The sequence below is a fragment of the Halichoerus grypus genome, chromosome 12, assembly GCF_964656455.1.
Source record: "Halichoerus grypus chromosome 12, mHalGry1.hap1.1, whole genome shotgun sequence".
NCBI lineage: Eukaryota > Metazoa > Chordata > Mammalia > Carnivora > Phocidae > Halichoerus > Halichoerus grypus.
In genome coordinates this window covers 64613172-64629382 of record NC_135723.1, presented here as the reverse complement: position 1 = coordinate 64629382, position 16211 = coordinate 64613172, and positions in this window count along the sequence as shown.

Sequence of the window (16211 nt, the reverse complement as noted above, 5' to 3'; positions counted from 1 at the left end):
GAATATCACTGGATCACCCCAGTCATGACCATGTGAAACAGAAGAACTGCCCAGCAAACACTTGACTAAATTCTTGACCCATGACGTTGTGAGCTACAATATGAAGGGTTGTTGTATTAAGCCTACTAAGTTTGGGGGATTGTTGCATAGCAATAGATAAATAGTACAGTAATATAGGTTTCACATGCCACATAGTCTACCTAAGTCTACCCAACACCCTCCTCTTGCCTCACCACCTCCTGGGGTTTTTCTGTGTGTATGCTCATTGTGTAGATTCTCCTGAGAGAATACAGGCTCCATGTCTTGGAGAATGCCATAGGGATGCCACCAGGAAGCACAGAAAGAGCTCCTTCAGTGGTAGAGGAGGAAGCCCTTAGCAGGGCTGCTTTATTCCCCTTTGCAGAACATTCCCTGAGATCTGCCTCAGTTTGCACTCACCATCTTCATACAGGAAGGTCCTACCTTGGTTTCTGAACGAGCAGCCCCTCAGTTCATAGTCTGCCTTCATCAGTTAGAAGAGATGAGCTTGTCTGATGAGACTGAACAGGTGAATCCAAAAAGCCCCAAATGTCTAGATTATTTTTGTTGCCTATTATATCACTCTTTATTCTGTCGAAAATAGCTAACATCTATGCAGGTCACTTTCTTAGTTGTAAATTGGAAATAACAACATCTACCTTGCTGGTACTTCAGGACTATTCTAAGATTCGAATGAGATGATGGGGGTGGAAGTCCTTTGTAAACTTTAAAATGTTGGGCACTTGCAATCTATTATCATCATTATCATTACTATCCAGGAATTAGTAAATTATAGATAGTGTTGGGACACGTGGGCTTAGCATTGTGTGATCTTAAGCAATTCAGTTAACCTCTTAGCAGTTTTCTCATCCCTAAAATAAGTGTTTACTAAATAATGTCTAAGGATCTCTCCAGCTTGCAAATACTGTGGCTGTGATTTTTAAGAAGCCATGTTTGGCACCAGCAAGGTTGTGCACGTTGTTCAAAGACAAATGTGACTCTATTGTCACTGGCTAAAAACTCATAATATGGTTGCTAAGTCATACTTCAAAAACAAATAATAATTCAAATTAACCTTTTAAATACACATTCCCTGGAACCTGATTGTCCTTGATGGGAAAGTTGGCAGCTACTAGAGCATAATGTGCCGGCGTCTTCTGTTTACCCCTCCAGACCCACTCTCTGCTCTGGCAGACTGACTTGTATGGACCACATCAATGTGCTCCCTTGCTTCATGACATATGATTAGGTTCTGCTAGTCTAGAGGCCTACCAAGAGATGGAGGGAGAGAGAAGAGAGAAGTCAAGGTATTTATTACCTCTGCTTCCTCCCTATGGGGTCATCTGGAGATATCTGTTCCCTTGACCCAAGGGCACAGCGTCTCTCAAGTCTGCCCTCTCCAAAAACACTGTCCTTCCAAGTTATGTAAAGTGCTCTCTGCCCTTGCCTCTTTGCCCTAGGCTCAGCTGTAACTAAACCTGGAAGACTCCACAATCCGTTTGTGGGCTAGGCAGCCTCCAGGATGCCCCCCTTACCCTGTGATCCTGTTTTATAGTAATCACATCCTTGTAGAATCCCATCCTCTTGAACGTGGGCTGGATTTATTGACTCACTTCTAACAGAATACACAGGGGATATAGAATGACACTTTTGAGACGAGGTTATGAAAAGGTTATGAATTCTATATTGGGCATTCTTGCTTGGATCCCTTACCTGGGGGAAGCCAGCTACCATGTCCCAGAACAACCTTATGGAGAGAGCTGTATGACATGGGACTAAGGCCTGCCCACAACTATGTGAGTGAGCTGGAAAGCAATCCTTTTGTCCCCAGTTAAGTTTTTAGATGAGACTACAATGCTGGCTAATAGCTTGACTGCAGTCTCACAAGTGACCTTGAGCCAGAGACAACTACCTAAGCTGTGCCTGAATTCTGACCCACAGAAACTGTGAAGTAATAAATGTTTGTTGCTTTAAGCTTCTGGGCTTGGAGGCAATTTGTTATGCAGCAATAAATAACTAATACACCTTGTAATTTCCCAACATACTGGCGGTACCTTTGTAAATAGTCCTTTAATTGTCTTCTTCAAATTATTCTAATTTGACTATGCCAGATGTTTCCTGCTGGGATCATAAATAAAATAATATTTCCAGGCATCTAAGTAAATTAAATGCTCTTCTCAGGTTCATTTCCCCAAAGGCATGAAATGAATAGATCATGATTGAATATAGAAATTTCCCCGAGTCTTTGAGACCTCTAGGTCCCTTGAAAGATTCAGATTTATTTTCCAATGGTGGTAGGTGGGGAAATTTGTGTTTTTAAGGATTTAAAAGAAAATCAGCTCCTTAGCTTTAAGGTGAGAAATGGAGGTTGCCACTTCTTTTCCAAGAACATCCAAAAGCACCGGAGTGCAGCACATCCAGGCTAACAGACTTTGGATTAAACGGCTAGCAAGTGGGTGGCTCCTTCAAGGACTTCTTCAAGGACCCAGTGTCCCAGGCATGGCTGCTTAGATAAGAGGAACAAGAATCTTCTTCATGGAAACCCATCCTCCTGTGTGGGACCTCACAAGCCTTGGTAGCCAAGATGTCACTAAAGCTGGAGCAGATGAGAGACAGTGAGAAGTTAGAAGAGCAGTGAGAGTATAGGGTGGTGACAGTGATAACAAACGGATCTTTAATTCTTGGTTATGAAAGTCAGACTGCCAAACCCCTCGCCTCGTTTCCTGAACCCTCTCCACAGACACCTTGGACTACATAAGGTTTCGGGTTTTGTTTTTTTGACAGTCCAGGGAAGGTAGAAATGGGGATCAAGTCAATACTTAGTTAAAATAAGGACACTTTTTAAAAAAGTAACATTGCTTGCACTTTGCAAAATGGGAAATAATTGATGACCTGTTATAATGAAAACCAATGTGGTTACTGCAGAAAGTTCAATAGCAGAAGGAACCTCCCAGGTGCCTCCACCCAGGGAGGCTACACCTGAAATGTGACGGGGACCCCAGCAACATGGCTCCTAGCAAACTTCACTGAGTGATCACATCCATTATGTCAGCAGATTTCTGTGTGTGGTCCAAGGCTAGGCTTTGAGTAGTCCCCTCATCGAGGTGTTCAGCACATCCTTGCCAAATAAATGAATAAATGGAGGGAGGGATGTATCTCAAGGCTGGATTGGCATATGAAACCACAGTGTCAGAGTATTAATTTAATATATATATATATATATTTATGTATATACACATACATACATGCTATAGGAGTAGGAACTCAAAGTTGAGAAAAGAGTATTCTCTTCTGCAGGTATTTTATATATGCCAAGATTGATAATAATCCAGTGGCTTGCAGAGTACAGGAGTGGAGAAAGGCTGTTCAAATGAGCGCGCTGTTCAGTGATCTTAGCTGAGGGGGCTCAGCACTTTTGCCACTGCTCCTTCTTCTTTTCTTCTTCTTCTCCCTCTTCATCCTCTTCTTCTTCCTCCTCTCCTCCTCCTCCTCCTCTTTCCTCTTCCTCTTCTTTTTTTCTTTTTCACAATGCTGGCCTTGACAATGGAATTGGAATATAGCAGATCCTGCCTCTTGCTGCAGAGTGCTTGAATGGTCACTGCTCCCATATTCTCCATGCTTCTCCCTTTTCTACACTCCCATGGTTCACTTCTCCCCTTTCTGATTGAGAATTTCTTTATTTAAAGATATTCCTTGGTCCACATTCCATTATCCATGATTCTGAAATCCCCAAAGCTCTGCAAACCAAAAACTGTGGTAAATTTAGGGCAAATCTGACCTGAAATAACATGAAGCTATTTATAAACTTCATTTATGCATCCTGGTGTGAGATTCATACTTCCATTGCACAAATATTGATGATTTTCATAACACATTATGCTAAGGGTATTATATAACGTGTGCTCTATGCATTCTTTTGTAAAAAAACAATCTGAATTCTGAAGCAAATTCTGCCCCTAGGGTTTCAGATTTATTAAAACCCAATCTTCCAAGCTTGGAAACTGTTCTGTCTCTTTAAGATGACTTTGCACTTACCTGCCTTGATCCTTTCTTTGTTGGTTTTGAGGTCTAACTCTCAGAGAATCATTTTACTTGCCTTGTTTATCAGTTTGGGGGAACTCTTCACTGTAATCCTTATGAGCTGATAATTGGGAGCAAGTAGTAGATCTGTGCAGAAGGAGAGGTGGGGTTTTGGTAAGGAGGACGGGGGGGAGGAACGTCTTCAGGGCTAGCTGAGCTTTCAAGGATAAGGAAAGTCTTTTCTTGGATAAGGGGACACCAGGTTTCCAGGCAGAGATAACCACGCAGAGGCGTGAAGCAGCACAGAGCGCCCGGAGAACTGAGAGCAGCTGACTCACTGTTGGGGCTGGGAGAGGTGACAAGAGGCTGCATGACAGCTGACCCTGGGAGAGTGGAGGGGAGTGACTCAGGGGTTTCTCACAACAGACGGAACTGTAATCCAGAAATCCATGCAGTCAACAGTGCAAAGAGAATACACTGGAGGGAGGTGAGGAAGGGGCAGGGGACAGGAAAGGCCCTTGCTCAGCTCCAGGAGACCGTTTCAGAACCAAGGCAGTGGGATGCAGAATGGAAGAAAAGAGAAAAAAAAAGTTTAGAACAGAGAATCGAAGGCTGTAATGTTCCATACCGTAGGGGGAGGGGTGCATTAAATCAAAGTCCTTTGATTGTTGCTGGTGGAGCAAAGTTCACTAAGCGAAGGTCAAGTCTGAACAGTCTTAACAGCCAGTTGCTCCTTATTTTGAAATGAGAAAAACTGAATCTTACCGGAGTGGAGGGGGCCAACCAACACACAGTGATGGGCAGTGCATGGAATTTGAGGTTGCCCACCTCTTTATTGTAACCTGGAGCAAAACAGTTCCCCCCTCTAAACCTTAGTTTTGTTATCTGAAAAGCAGGGACAGTATAATCATCATGGCAGGATTTGTGGGAGAATGCACACAGTAAGTAAATGAGGTTATGCATGCAAAAATTTCTGCCAGGTACCAAGGGAACAAATGACTACCAATTACATCCGAATGAGCAGAGAGGTTAAGGGTCTCCCCAGGGTTGCAGAGCAGTGACAGACATAGGATTCTGATAAAGGATCTCTGCTCCAACCCGAATACCTCCGGAAAGAAGGCACCCTGGGCTTAGCCTAATATATAGCAGGGGACAGACAATATAGAGCATCTTGTCTGCACCATTCTGCTTTCTCTGACAGAATTTACCATTAGTAGAAGATCATTCCTTTGCCTTGTATAAATTTTTGTCAACATGAATCATAAGTACAGAATCGACCACCAGCCTTTAAATGTCAAAGAGATTTGGCAGAGGGAAATACTGCAATTAAAAGTCTACTTGACAGGATAAACAGATACAATTTCCTTTAGGGTGTTTTGTCTCATTTTCCTTAGCTAGTTAACTGGCTACAGACACTGAGAGGCAATTACTTGATTCAATAAATGATTCCCACTCCAAGTTGTGGATGGCTATGCATACAATTTGTTTATTTTTTAAGTGGGCGGGAAAATCCTAACTTATGTCTCTACTTGGTATCAGCTGTTTTGTATGCCCTGTCAAGCTCATGGTATATGAAGAGCATTTCTTGGTCAGTGACAGGGCTCAAAAATGGCTGACCCAAGTCACTGCTGTCATTGACCAGCTGGATCTGAAAGCCCACTGTGTATTTGGCGAGCTGGTGTTCACTCTTCCTCGCCTACAGAAAAGACAATCTCATGATGTGAATGCTGGATAGGCAGGGATTACAATTCTGCTTTGGCTACTTATTATCTTAGTGGCCTCTTGAAGATTGCTGACTTAACTTCTGCGGTGTTAGGGATCTTACTTTGGAAATATAAAATGAAAATGATGATACATTTCTTGTAAAGAGGTAGGCAAGCTCGTACATAGTAGGTGCTCAGTTAATGTGATGTTTCCTGCCTCAGACAGACAGAATGTGAGGGTTTCAGTTGTAAGAGCCCTAGAACTTCCACTCATTTACAGTCCTCCTTCCCATCCCCCTCTACGTCTTCACATCCTGCTTCACATCTAAAACCCCATATAATCTTCCTTGAATCCTATATTTGTGCAAGTAATTAGTGTGGCTAATTTTTTACTGAGACCACTTAGATGAAACTTCTACTGGTTGCTTTATTTTGTTTTGTTTTAAACCTAAAATAGGTCCATACTTTTGGTTCATATACTTGTTTTATACTTTTGGTGTAAAAACTAAGTAGCAGGGTTACTAGGCCATGAGTTCCTTGTGTTGGAGACTCTCCTACTAGCTTTGCACATCCCGTCTTAGCACAGGACTTAGCACATGTAGGTGTGTAGGGAACATCTCTGATTTGTCTTACCTGAGGGTTTTGAGGTTTTCCTGTCCTCTGGCCGCATGGCTGCAAGTGTGTCCTCCAACTCCCCTCATCAGGAGTCACTTACCACATGTTTTGCTTTTAACAGTTCTCGGATTTTTACTTTAATGACTCTGTTCCATTCAATAACCTCCTAGTCTGACTCAGCAATTCTCAAACGACAACAAAATGCTCTCTAAAATACATTAAAAGTTTATCTCTGAATAAAACTCAGGATAAAAAAGTGCTTAAAAAACAAACAAAAGACCTGCAATTTAAAGTGTTTGCTCAGGGGCACCTGGGTGGCTCAGTCATTAAGCGTCTGCCTTCGGCTCAGGTCATGATCCCAGGGTCCTGGGATTGAGCCCCGCGTCAGGCTCCCTGCTCAGTGGGAGGCCTGCTTCTCCCTCTCCCACTCCCCCTGCTTGTGTTCCCGCTCTTGCTGTCTCTCTCTCTCTGTCAAATAAATAAATAAAATCTTAAAAAAAAAAAAAAAAAGTGTTTGCTCAGATTGCAAATACATTGGAGATGGTTTATTGATGGGAAATGACCCAAGAAAAGTAAGACCAACTAATTCCATCCTCTCTCTTCTTCCATCGCCTTCCACACAGTTTTGGTATGCATGTGTAAAAGTAATAATTGCTAACATTTATTAGCTGTCAATAGGTTAAGACCCTAGGAGCTACTACCATGTATCAGGCCCAACATCAGTGTTTCGCATGTTCAACTTATTTGTTGCCACAATGATCGCATGAGGTTTGGTACTATTGTCTCCATTTTAACTGATGAGGACATTGGAGCACAGAAAAGTTAAACAACTTGCCCAAGGTCACAACTAGTATGTTATCCAGACAGGATTTGAACAGGAGTCAGATTTTTAAGCCAAAGCAGCAGGAAGAGTCAATATTACATATCTTATCTGAAGAATACAAGAAGATAACATCCACCAGAAAGGCACACCTTGTCATGGACTTCTAATAAGTACAGCCATACATTCCAAGGTCAAATGGGAATTCCCTTCAAATGAAGCCACAATGAGAGTGAGTATACTTCTTAGGCAACACAAAGCTGCAGATAAGAAAAAGATTGAAAATCTCTACTATCATTATAAAATATTATGTAAGTAGTTAACATGTGCATAAATACTAATTTGAATTATACACTTATAATTATATTTGCACATGTATATGAGTACATGTGTATGTGTGTGTACTCATACTTAGAGGGATATATAATGATAAGTATATAGATACATATGGATATATAGGACATGCCTCAGACATCTATATATTCATCGTATGTACTACACATGTCTGGGTAATATAACTCAACCCAATTTAAATATGCCACTCTGGTGCTCTGGTCTTACCTCTCATTACAGCTGCCTCTACAAGGCCAGGTTCTGTACAGGCTTCCGCCAGTTCCTTAGAGGTGTGGCCTAGTATTTTCTGGTTTTAGGCCCCTCTCACTTCCTAGCCTTTGGCATCTCTAGAACAATAACCACTCACAAATGAAATCTGGGGAAGCCGAAGACTTGTCAAACCACCCTGACTGATGAGACTGGCAGCTAGCAGACAAAAGCTTTCCCCTTGCTTATCTAGACCCATGATTCTGAGATCCATTTTATAGGTCTTCCCAAAGGCTCACGATATGAAGGGACTGGTCATCCATTGGGTGGCCAACTTCTGGTGCAGGCTTGTGCTAGGGTTCCCTCCTTCCTTAGCTCGTCGCTGGCTTCTGCTCTCCGCAATCACATTCTCAGATAAAACTACTCATCATAAGCCTTCACCTCAGATTCTGCTTTGGGGGACACTAGGCTAAGACAGGCATTATTTAACTTATATTTTCTTTATTCAATTATTTGTTTTATTGCTAAAATACAGTAAAAATTAGAACTTCAACAAGTCATGTTGTACGTTTCATCGCCTGTCAAGGGTCATCATTTCCGTTTATAGCTTTTAAAAATAAGAACTTTCCATAGTAAAAGGTTTACAGCCTGGGAAACATTTATTGCTGGCCAGGAATGGTCTGGTAATTGGAGTCAGTGAAATAGTAATTTGTGTCACGTGTTTCTGGAAAAAATATTGAAGTCATTCTTTAAGCCAGATCTCAGTTTCAAGAAAAATTATATGGCATCATATACAAGTTCTGGTGGGGACATTATGACTTTCAAAGGCCGTGCATTTTACTAAATGTATAACATGCCTATGTGAAATATTAATAGGGGCACTGTTGACTCATTCCAAATGTTAAAAAAAAAAAAGAAGGGGAAGATGACGGATGCCTGTGGAGTGATATATTGTGGTTCCCCTATCAAGCGGCAGGTTTTTTTGCTGAATCAAGTTCAAAATCAGAATATTTCTCTGCTTAGCAAGCAAGCTAAGCCATTTCCAAGTGGCTATTTATAATTTGGGCAGTGGAGGAGGAGAAAAACAGGTCAAAATGTCATCTTGAGGCATCTTGGTGATCAATCTTTTAGGATCTTCTAGGGCAGGGTTTCTCAACCTCAACAATATTGATATTCTTGGCTGGATAATTTTTGTTGTGAGGAGCTGTGCTGTGCATTGTAGGATACTTGCATCATTCCTGGCCATGGCCTACTGGATGCCAATAATATCACCCACACCCAAGTTGTGACAACCAAAAATGTCTATGGACCTTGCCAAATGTCCCCTGTGGGACGAAGTCACTCCCAGCTGAGAACCATTGACTTAGGGCAATGCAGATGCTGATTGGTTCATGCGATGGGATGCCTTACAACACAGAACAGAGGGTTCAAAGTCTTTGAAGAGGTTCTCGTGAGACAGTTTAGGACAGTGAAATGATCAAACCAAAGCAAACTTTACTAATAGCCAGCATATGTGGAGTGGGCAAAGATGAGTAGCCTAAAACAGTGATTCCCCACTTTAGTAGTGCCTGAGTCACCTGAAGAGCTTGTTAAAACAGATTCCTGGACTGCAATCCCAGCGAACCTGACTCAGTAAGTCTGATGTCTTGATGAACCTGATTCAGCAGTCTAATAATTTGTATTTCTCACAGTCTCCCAAGCAGAGTTGGGAGATTATAAACCACCCTTTAAATAGCCTTGGGTTAAAAGTTAGAGGATCTTGACTTTTGGCAATTCACTTGAACTGTATTGGTTTCAGTTTCAAGTAGAATGGGATAGATACGCAGACATATAAGCAACAAAGGGAAGAGGGGCCAGGATAGTAATATATAAAGAAGACACTGGTACAACTAGGGAGGTCAAGATATATTTGTGTTGAAAGTGATGCCATGTGGAGTCCCCCACTAGATGTGAACTTCAAGTCCAATTCATCTCTGATATGATAACAGGCACATAGTAGGTATTTACTTCAGATATTTCAGTTATGATATCTGCACCCAATAACGCTTTTCAACTCAAACAGCCCACCTCTGCCCCTGCTGAATGCACAGTCCCTTCTGAATGCAAGATCTCTACGTCTGCCATTGCTAACCAGACTAAAAGTGGGGCATGTGACCAAGAGCAGTGAACTCACTGGGTGGCCGGCACATGTGAGGAGGGGGGAGCTAGGCCAATCAGGTTATCTCCTTGAGGAGTATGAACTTTAAGAAATGAACCCAGTGAGGAGGGTATGTGTTCTGGTAAGCGCTGTGAATTGTGCAAGACTGTTGAATCTCAGATCTGTACCTCTGAAACAAATAATGCAATATATGTTAAGAAAGAAAAAAAGAAGAAGAAGAATGTAGCAGGAGGGGAAGAATAAAGGGGGGGAAATCGGAGGGGGAGAAGAACCATGAGAGACGATGGACTCTGAAAAACAAACTGAGGGTTCTAGAGGGGAGGGGGGTGGGAGGATGGGTTAGCCTGGTGATGGGTATTGAGGAGGGCACGTTCTGCATGGAGCACTGGGTGTTATGCACAAACAATGAATCATGGAACACTATATCTAAAACTAATGATGTAATGTATGGGGATTAACATAACAATAAAAAAAATTTAAAAAAAAAAAAAGAAAAGAAATGAACCCAGTGAGAGCCATCAGTAGTGGGAGCTAAATCTAATGTTCCTGAGAAACTGAGAGAGTCCAGAAACCATGTAGGAAAAAAATACAAGGAGGCAGAAACAACGAGTAATTAGCTCATATACACATATATTCACATAGAAATGGAGATATGTGGTTGTCAATAGATTCTTCATATCTCTACATGGGAAGCTCCTTCCTGCTTTTCTGTCATGGATCAAATATGCCCCAGGGAAGCAGTCTGTGACCACTCAGGCCAAGGTGGCCCAACCCCCACAAGCCATTCTCTATCATGGTCTTCCTTTCAGTTTCTTCATGAGATTTGTCACTGCTGCGTGTGATGGTTAATTTTATGCGTCAACTCGACTGAGCTAAGGGATGCTCAAATAGCTGGTAAAACATTATTTTGGGGTGTGTCTATAATAGTGTTTCCAGAAGAGATTAACATTTGAGGTGGCAGACTGAGTAAAGAAGATTGCCCTCACCAGTGCGAGTGAGAGTCATTCAACTTATTAAGGGCCTGAGTACCACAAAAGAATGTGCTCATGGATAGACCACTGAGGTGGTTAATGGGTTTACAGGTGTTCATATATATACTGAATCCATTTCTGTTAATTGAGTCCCCACCTATGAGGACCATATTGGTGGGCAAATGATCCAAACTATTCCAATCATAATACCCAATTCCTCTGTTGTGCCATTACTTGGACCAAGGGATGAGTGTGTGTGATGATTAGTTTTATGTGTCAACTTGGCTAGCCTAAGGTACTCAGTATATAACTATACACTAAATCTATATGTAGCTGCAAAGTTATTTTATAGATATGACTGATGTCTAAAAGCAGCTGACATTAAGTAAAGGAGATTACCTTGATAATTTAGGTGGGCTTCATTCAATCAGTCGAAGGCCTTAAGAGCAAAACCTGGGGTTTTCCAAAAAAGAAATCCTCTCCCAAGACTGCAATATTAACTCCTGCTTAAATTCCCAGCCTGCCAGACTGCCCTACAAATTTCAGACTTGTCAGTACCCACAGTTGGGTGAGCCAATTCCTTAAAATAAAACTCTGAAACACACACACACACACAAACACACACACACACACACACACACACATGTATCCTACTTGTTCTGTCTCTCTGAAGAACTATGACTAAGCTGAATCAATCAGAATCCTTCTCCAGGATTTTTAAAATCTTTCATCTCTGATTGCAGATCTTCAAGGACGTGGTAGAGCCCTGAGCAAATGCTCTACATGGGATCATCCACTTTGAAAGTAATGAAGCCCCCATGTGGGGATGCAGAGGCCAGAGGTGGAGACAGATTCTCAGCAGACAGAGAGTACGGAGCCCTGTTCCAGGGGTTTCTGAGGTCAGCTGTAATCCCTTTCTTCCTGTAATTGGTTTATGTGGGCAACAAACCTTCTGGCTTGAGCTAGTTTGAAATGAGCTTCTGTCACTTTCAAGCAAGTTTTTGGTATTGGCAGGAAGTCAAGACTGGGGTTCAGGTTCTGTTTCTTTCTGGATGAGTCTCTTGAGAACACTTGGTAGGAGGATATTAAGTCTTTGCAGGTCATGGGGAGTGATGACTACACTTGTTCTGATTTCCCATGTAGATGAACAATATAGGTGCAAACAAACATTGTTTTCAGGGCACTTGGGTGGCTCAGTCGTTAAGTGTCTGCCTTCAGCTCAGGTCATGTTCCCAGGGTCCTGGGATCAAGCCCCACTTTGGGCTCTCTGCTCAGCGGGGAGCCTGCTTCTCCCTCTCCCTCTGCCCCTCCACCCCTGCTTGTGCTCTCACTCTCACGAGCTCTCTCTCTCAAATAAATAAATAAATAAAATCTTAAAAAAAAAAAACATTGTTTTCATGCCTATGCAAACGCTACAGATAAATTTATACTTCAGCCATACCTCCTTGTAATTCACTTTACCACTTCCACTTTCTCTGCTTAAATAGCTCATATTTATATTGAATGACCCCCACTACTGTCACAGCTGATTGGAGCAAGGCTCAACATCTTACCCAAAGAGAGGCATGTACAAGCTGGCCAGTGTCCAAGCACGTACGAGCTCTAGCTCCGAAAGATGGGCTGGGTGGGTCAGATTCCATTCTTGGGAATTTGGATATAGACAACTATGAACCTGAGTTAGATGTAGGGCTAGATGGTAAATCAAATTTATGATGTTGAGCTGAGGACACGGCAGTTCAAAATACATGTGTCTAACCCACAAGAAAGCAGAGCAGGGGAAGAAGATGCCAGTTGGTAGAGAGAGAAGCATTTAGCAGATGTGCAGTGAGAAGCAGGTGCCGTGCAGTTGAGTGAGTTCCAGCCCTGTTCTCATGAGGTGCAATGATGCTGAGCTCCCTGCCAAATAAAATAAAGCTTTCTTTATCGGAGTTATTCTGAGATTATCCTCTGTCTCGTGCAACCACACAAGGCCACCTGGAACATGTTCACTGTGATTGGAAAGTGCTTATCACGAGAAGAGCCCCAGACTGCAACACTTTAACTGGAAACAGACAGGAAATGCTTTTTAGATGGCAAAGCTTCTTAGTAAGAAACATCGACTTGCAAAATGTAAATTCCAAATCATCTGTTAACATTTACTGAGAACAAACAACTCTCAGAGACCTTATTTCTTAATTAAATGATTTTTCCCCCTGTGAACACAGAACTGGTATTTTAGATAAATATAATATCGATGTATGTTATTACATAGTCTGTAAATCTCATTTTTGTGGGAGGGGGAATCTTGGGGAGGTGATGTGTGCAATGCGTATAGCCTTGGGGGTGGTGATGGCTTCACAGGCGTGTACTTACCCCCAAATCCATCAAGTTTCATGGGGCTAATATGACTGGCTATTTATGTGTCATAAAGTGGTTAAACAATCTCAATTTTGCTATTGTACATTTTTTAAAGGAAAAAAAAACCCATAAATGATCTCATTTTTATTTTTTATTTATTTATTTATCTTTTAAAGATCTACTCTTTTTTTTTTTTTAAAAGTAAGTTGTATGCCCAGTGTTGGTGCTTGAACTCAAGACTCTGTGATCAAGGGTCGCCATACTCTACTGACTAAGCCAGCCAGGTACCCCAACAATCCCATTTTTATTTTTTTTTAATTTTATTTATTTATTTGAGAGAGAGAGAGAGAGAACACGAGCAGGGGGAGGGGCAGAGGGACAAGCACACACCCTGCTGAGTGCGGAGCCCCACGAGGGGCTTGATCCCAGGACCCTGAGATCATGCCCTGGGCCAAAGTCAGACGCTTCAGTCAGTCTGACTGACTGAGCCACCCAGGCACCCCAATAATCCCGTTTTTAAATGACAATAACATTTAGGACACAATAGAGATTGATAAAAACTATAACCAGATTTTTTGAGAAGAAGAAAAACCAATGTGGTAAAAAAGGAAGAAATTGTCCTAGTCTAACAGGAAAGTGAGAAGGATGTTGAAATAAACCAAGGGCATTAAAAAAAAAAAGCCATGCAAATCCTATAACAGGTTGTGTTGTCATTTTTTCCCCCAAATAAGGAATGCAAATTATAATGTCAGCCCAGAGACATAACCTGGGACTAATCAGAAATCAGCATTAACCTGCACAGCTTGGGAATGGCCTTCTCATCAGGCGCTTAGTATATGAATGTCCATTTGTGCAAGATGAATGAGTGCATGTGTCATAATGAGGCCATGGCATTTGGCTATGATGATGGCCCCTGATGACCAAAGCAATCCATAAATTATAATTGAACTACAACTGAGAACAAGCAGCATGTGACACAATTCATTCCTGCCACCTCATTCTAAATTCAAGCCTAGAACTGTGAATGCAGGAGCTGAAAGGCAGGGGTGAGGGTTCTGTGAAGAAAACTCTCCTTACCTTCAGCTTCATTTGTGGCTTCTAATCTGGAGGCCTTGAGGATCAGAGCTTTATAGAATTGCCACTAGTGGACAGGTTTTCCTAGATTTTAGTAGGGGTCAAAAACTGTAGTCAGCAAAAATTGTCCATTCATTCCTTTATCTATTCCATAAACATTTTCTTGTTCCTTAACTGTGCACTGGAAATTGCTACACAGAAGCTCATAGTCCCACGAAGGAGCAATCACGTACAGATAATCTAAGACAATGGGCAGTAGTGTTAGAAGTATACTCACAGGGTTCTATGTAAATTCCCGACAGGGATTGTGTGAAACAACTTGAATGGGTCAAAGAAGCCTCCCCAAATTTGATGGGCACTACCGAAGCCAAGTCTTAAGAATGAGCAGGTGTTAGCCAGCCAAAGGAGGGAGTGAGACATTCCAGGTTCAGGTACTGAATGAGTGACATGACAGAGGTGAGAGCGTGTGCATACAAGAAAAATTCATACAGCCTTTCGCAATGCATGAGAGTGCTGATTTAACTCAACCTGTCCAATGTCAATTACTATTTTAAAAACTGAGCACCTATTACGTACTTAGGTACTTAGAAACTGCTGGGGTGACAAAATTGAATAAGGCATGAAGCCCACCCTCCATGAATTAACAAGCTTAGAAATATAATTCTGTAGCAAAATGAATTAAAATAAAATACAAAGTCACCATCACAAAGATATGACAAAAGATCTGTGGAAGCCCCAAGGAAGAGATAAAAACTCAGATTTCTAATGGTTTTTTAAGGAGATGACTTTTGAGCTGGGTCTTGGCAAATTGCAGAATTTCTCAGGTGAAGGAGTCCAAATTCCAGGCAGAGTGAAACTGGAATACTCATTTTCTTGAAGGAGATAAAAAAGACTGGAGCAGTGGATTCTCCAGGGGAGGCTAGGGGAGATTAGTAGAACCACAAACTAACCCTTCGAAGAAGACCAGGGAATTTGTCTTGAAGTGATGCTTGCATAACTCTACTAGTATGTGGATTTTATTTTGAGTGGCTTGAATAGAGGTGCAGATGCAGATTATGGGGGGAGTAAAATCTGCCCTACTCCCTCCCCATGGCTTGGCTCACCACAGAACTAGAGTGCTCTAGAGCACTGGAAGCGTCCTTCCCCAAGACAGACAATTAGAGCATGTGACACTAAGGATCCTGGTCTCACAATACCTCACCTGGTTCCAGAGGGTCTCTGGAGTTTCTCACCACTTTTCTTGTTTCTCCATCCACCAAACAGGTCTTGATCATAAACCCCCCCTTACATGGTAAGGTAAGAGTAGTAAGAAATAAACCTTAAATCCAATGATCTTCTTTCCCAACAGACCCCAGGAAGTCAAGATGTTGTTATCACTCATGGAGTGCCAGTGTAGGGTATGCTGGGACATCTAAGGGCTTATTAGGGCAACTTGCAACAAAGGGAGAAAATATCTGTAATTGTGGGCCAGCCAGGAAACTTGATAGAATGGGGACTTGTCCAGTGTCTAAAAATTTTGATGAGCTCAAATATGACCCCGGCAATTCCTGTTTCTAAGAGGAATCTAGTGTGGTGGGTGGAATAAGACAGAGAAAAGAGTCAGGCAGATTGACAGATTGTGGTTCCAGGTAGTATTCTTTCTACTTACAAGGCAGCAGTTTGTGAAAGAGATGATGATCTAGGGTCGCCTGGGTGGCTCAGTCGGTTAAGCGTCTGCCTTCGGCTCAGGTCATGATCTCAGGGTCCTGGGATTGAGTCCTGCATCAGGCTCCTCACTCAGTGTGGAGCCTGCTTCTCCCTCTCCTTTTCCTCCCCCTACTCCCCGCTTACTCTCTCTCTCTCTCAAATAAATAAATAAATAAAATCTTAAAAAAAAAAAGAAAGAGAGAGAGATGATGGGCTACAACTAGTCCTCAAGGAGAGGAAGGGGTTATGGAGAGCCAGGCAGCAATGCA